Source organism: Belonocnema kinseyi, chromosome 9, assembly GCF_010883055.1.
Source record: "Belonocnema kinseyi isolate 2016_QV_RU_SX_M_011 chromosome 9, B_treatae_v1, whole genome shotgun sequence".
NCBI classification, from domain to species: domain Eukaryota; kingdom Metazoa; phylum Arthropoda; class Insecta; order Hymenoptera; family Cynipidae; genus Belonocnema; species Belonocnema kinseyi.
In genome coordinates this window covers 3,965,693-3,971,373 of record NC_046665.1, presented here as the reverse complement: position 1 = coordinate 3,971,373, position 5,681 = coordinate 3,965,693, and positions in this window count along the sequence as shown.

Below are 5,681 nucleotides of genomic sequence, written 5' to 3'. Positions count from 1 at the left end.
GGTGAGAAGCCATTATACAGGGGTATTTTCATATTTCGCGCCTTTAAAGTTGCATTCGGTTCGGCCATTCGGCCATGGCCGTGCATCTTCGGATCAAGTTCATGATAGTTTCCATGGTTGCGTTCGAAGCTTCAAGCGGTTATGTTCAGATTCACCTGTTTCCCCTAATAGCTGTCAGTAAATGTAGGCAATGTTAACTTAAAGTTTACGCATGTAATATTTCATTCACTTTATTTAAAAACTATCCTGTGTATTCATAACATACCTTTTTTATGCTGTAAAAAGAAGCGTTAAACACCATTCACTCTTCGCTCACTGGAAGCACAGAATATTATTACTATTTTATAGTATTTGTTACTTAGCAGCCATTCTATAATGTTATTGGCACAGAAAAAAATGACGTAACTTCTCAGTTCACATGTCTCACTTCATTATAAAGAAACACTTTTATTATTTGGAATTACTATATAACATAACCTATATTGTTTTGACACTTGTATCCGTTTGAAGTTTCGAACGCAACCATGGAAACTATTGTAAACTTGATCCGAAAATGCACGGACTTGACCGAATGACCGATCCGAATGAAACTTTAAAGGCGCGAAATATGAAAATACCCCTGTATAATGGCTTCTCCTTTGCTGTTGTGCAATTCGGGTAGCATTCAACTCGCCATGTATTTGAGCCCCAGCGTGTCCACCCTGTATATATATATATATATATATAATTAAAAATTTTTCATAAGGACAACCGCAGGATTTCGCCGGGTGCGGGTGCTAATCTGAAAAATTGCACCCACTTCGAGCGAAATCGCGGTAAAATTTCAGCCGCAACCACGTCTCACAACCGTGAGATAGGTGGTTACAGTCTGTAAAGGAATCAATACGACGATCCAGCAAAAGCCTCGTGTACCTTAAGAACACAGAATGACCCAAGGACAACCGCCTTCTGCATTTTTCCCGCAAGTGTTCTAGCATATTGTTGACACGCAGGGATGCTTTTTAGGCCATTAGCAAGTGAAAGCTTGGCACCTCCAAGAGCGCCGATGATAAGGACGATCAGCTTAACAGAATATTCCGGGTAAAATCGTTGCAACTTCCTTTTAAGGTATCGATACCTCTCTTTCTTTTCATTCTCCTTGGCTATGATGTTTTTATCAGCTGGTGCCGAAAATTCGATAACGAACATGGTTCGCTTCTCGAAGTCAAGACGAACCATGTCAGGCCTCGAGTGAGCAACAGAAACAATTGTCGAGAATATAAAGTACCAGTATATGCGGCACTTCCCATTCTCGACAATTGACTCAATTTCCCTAGGAGCATTTAGAGGAGCGATATTAAGGTGAATGTCGTAAGAGTGACAAAGATGGTAATAAAGCACTCTTAGTGCCGCATTGTGCCTTTGAATGTAGTCGTCCTTGCGTGAGTTGGACAACTAGATAGTTTGTTAGCTAAATGCTCGGGGTGTGCATAGCACGCCCTGCAGCTATCATCAGGAATGTCTTGGCTCAAAATGTGGCGACGGTATGTTAAGGTGGAAATGACACCCTCTTGGCATGCAAAAATGAAACGCTCTGTACCAGACTTCAATCCGGGCGATTTAAGGAAAGCAAACGTTAGCTCACAAGACATTGACTGATCCTTCACATTTCTTTGGAAGATACCATGCATCCTCTTATCGAGGAGCTGTTCACGAAAGTTTTCTCTTCCTGACCATTTTAAGAAGAGGGTCTCTTCCATTTGCAACTCTATGTGCTGTACCCAGAATAATCCTGTTGTGAAGACATTCAAGACTCAATATTCCGCGACCCCCTTGACGGCATGAGATGTACAGTCGCGGAACGGAAGACTTAAGATGCATGCTTTTGTTCATGTGCATAACCTTTCTTGTCCCGATATCAAGAGATCTGAGCTCGTTCTTCGTCGTCCATAGAACTACTCCAAATGAATGGAGTATTACCGGGACGGCAAGCACGTTCGTTGCAGATACTTTGTTCCTCGCCGACAGTTCGGAAGACGCGTTCTGTTGTTTTGAACCGCACTTACCACAACTATGTTTGGTGTTATCATTGTTGTTCCCACGAGAAGCTAGGGAAAGAGGTTCGTCCATCCTTGTAGAGCCCCGCATGCAAGGATAAGGCTGCGTACTCTGAGAGATCGCCCGGTATCCCAGAGTCACCGTTCTAGGCACCTCACACAGGTGCCATTCAGCTTTCGGCACGGTTTTCACACCTCCGCTTGGGGGTTAATTCCTTCGGGACCACCCCTGGACAATTGTCCGCGACTGCCTATTTATTTTTGTGACCATATTCAGCAGAAACCCTTGGTACAGGGACCCTCTATCCGCAACCCGAGGACGCGTTCGGTGGCTTTGTCATAGGCCCTTCGGTTTGATTCTAGAGGAATCAAAACCGAACCATTATTAGTGAGACTTGATGTGTAGTCTGATTTTAAATGACATGAGACAGTACTTCCACTATCTTATATCCAGGTGGCACTAGAGGGAAAAATTCATGAATAGTATGTACTTTTTGACCATTAATGCATGCACCTGTATTTATGCTATACTCAATTCTCAAAGAATTCACTTTTATGATTGATACCGGTTGATCAGTTTCATAAGCTTGCTTAGCTCGTGCTAATCGTTTGACTAGTTTCGTGCCTAGTCCACAGTACTGGTAACCAGGCAAATGCAATTCCAACGGTAAATTGTTGATGATTCTGTTGAGCAAGCCTCTCCTACGTCTTGCCTGATTCATGGTTCACTTACGACTGACTGAAGGATTCAGACTGAAGACTGAAGACTGAAGACTCAGACTGAAGGATGAACCTATATAATCAGGATATTTATAGGTTTTCAGTCAGTCTTTGTCAAGATGCAGTTTGAAGCACAGCCTGTGAAACTACCTATCCAGAATTGTGATTCGCTTGTTCAAAACGAGAATAGAGAAAAGTGAAATGGAAATTTGCTACCAAAGAGTGTACGAGCTATATCTTGTGGGCCTTCCGACTGTGGAAAGATAAATGCTTTGCTGGCTCTACTTGAGTCAGATATATGCTTATATTCCTAAACATCTTGTACGTGACAATGTTAACTTATTGTATTATTCAAGCAAGATGAATTGAATCTTAGACACGTTTATGATGATTATGTAAATACTGATATGTCTTATTCGCAATTTAAAAATGTTTGTAAAATGATTTGATGAAACAAATCAATCCTTTCTTCGACCGTTGATATTTATTGATTTCAAATCGTAGATTTCAAATTATTTATGTCTTACGGTCCAATCGTAAATCGAAAAAATAAATATCAGTCGAAAAAACATGTTCTTCGAAACTCAGATATTTATTTAATAGAAAAAACTCCTTTTGAAACTTCCTGAGGTTTCGGTACACATGTGTACCTTTTTCAAAGGTTCTTAACCTAAATAATTATATTAAAGATGATTAATTTTAGTCTGAACAAATATAATGGATAATTACGTAGATTTAAATACATTGTTACCTGAGTTGATGATAGTTTAAAATAGTCAAACAGATCAATTTTCAGTCAAGAAAAGTAACATTTCAGTCAATTGTTTTTAAAAAAATTAATTAAAATTTAGTAATTTTTAGAAGCCTCAAAAAAATTTTCGAGACTTCAATCGATTAGAACTACATTTTTTAAAAATTGTACGAGAAAACAAATTAGCGTAGGTTAGGACGGACGAACATAAATTGACAGTTACAGAAATACATGAAGAATACATAATGAACGATGATGTAATAGGCAAGTTTTCATTGAAAACCACTGATGTGGAAGCGCGTAATTGAGTTTAAATTTGAAATAAGAAATTTAAAAAAATGTGTATATGTACACATCCATTCATATGCATACATATATACACACATATAGCATACATACATATACACATATATACATATAGAGATGATTAATATTAAAAACATTATTTTATAATACTCTGATAAATTTTATTAATATTTAGAATTTCAGTCTGTAAATTAACTGAAATCTTACGATATTTGTTTATAAAAATAGACTCAATCATACGTCGTTGATAAGTATTTTTTTCTGTAGCTAATATTTTAATACGTTTAAATTCAAAATCAAAGTAATGATTGAAATTCCAAGAATGTTGCGACAGACCTGTGTCAAAATTTCCAACTTCACAATCCCTTTTGTGTTCAGCAATTCTAGTTTTAAATCTCCTGCCAGTTTCACCTATATAAGCTTTATTACAACATTTACATTTAATTAAATAAATAACACCAGATAAATTTTCAATGGAATTGACGTCCTTTCTTCTTGACAAATAATTATCTAATGTTATAGTGTTTTTAAAATAAACATTGATATTAAATTTTTTAAGTGAATTTCTTAATCTTTCTGATAGGCCCTGAATGTAAGGCAAAGTAACACTTAAATTAAATCTATTGCAAGTATCACTCCAATTTCTTTTCTTGTTAATTTTATTACTGTTATTGTAAATCTCATGAATGCGTTCTTTAATGATGTCATTTACAAACTCAAGAGGATAGTTATTCTGTACTAAAGTTGTTTTTAATAGATTTAAATTTTCATTTCTAAATTAAATGTCAGATAATTTTACACATCTATCAACTAAACCCTTAATTAAACCAATTTTATGCCCAAATAAATTATATGAATTATAGTTTAAGTATCTACCAGACCAAGAAGGTTTTTTATATCAATTGGTTAATAAATCACCATTTGGAGTTTTTATAATTTTTAAATCAAGATAGTTAATAACATTATTAATCTCACATTCATGAGTGAAATTTATACAATCTTCTATACTATTAAATGCAATTAAGAACACTTGAATTTTATCTGTGGGAATAATGGCTAAAATGTCGTCGACATATCGTTTGTACAAAATAGGTGTGAAATCTAACAATTGTAAAGCTCTTTTTTCAACATCTTGTAAAACTAAATCGGAAACTACAGGGTATAATGGTGAACCCATAGGGCAACCCGAAATTTGTTTATAAAATTTATTATTAAAGGAGAAAACGGTACAATTGAAAACTGTTCTGGTGGCTGTTAGAAATTCATTTTTAGTTATTTTTGTCAAGTTATGATTTAAATTAAGTTTTTCTTCAATGCAATCTAAAGCGAGATCTAGTGGGATGCTGTAAAACATGGACACAACAACTAAAGAAACTATCGAATGCGTTTTTGGTACATTTATATTTTTTAAACAATCTTTAAGTTCCCAACTATTTTTTACAAATGAATCAGTGTTTATAGAAACTGGTTTTAAAATATTTGAAATATACTTTGATAACTTATAAGCTGGGGAGCCAACAGTAGAAGCAATTAGTCTCCAACTTAAATTGGATTTGTGAACTTTAGGGAGAGCATAAGCTTTTGCTATAACGCTATTGTGAGTTTTTAAATGGTATGCACATTGTTCGTTAATTAATCTTTTATTTTCCCATCTAGTAGCTATGTCATTACATTTATTTTCAATAGTTGCAACCATACTAGTTTTAATATTCTTGTATAAAATATCATTCTTAAGGGTGTTTTCAACTGTAATGTTATAATCGTCCCTATTTGCTGCAACCGTTAAGTTACTTTTATCAGCCTTCACAAAAATTAAATCTTTATGATTTTTTGGAAATTTTCAACTAATTGAACAGATTTTTCTAAAT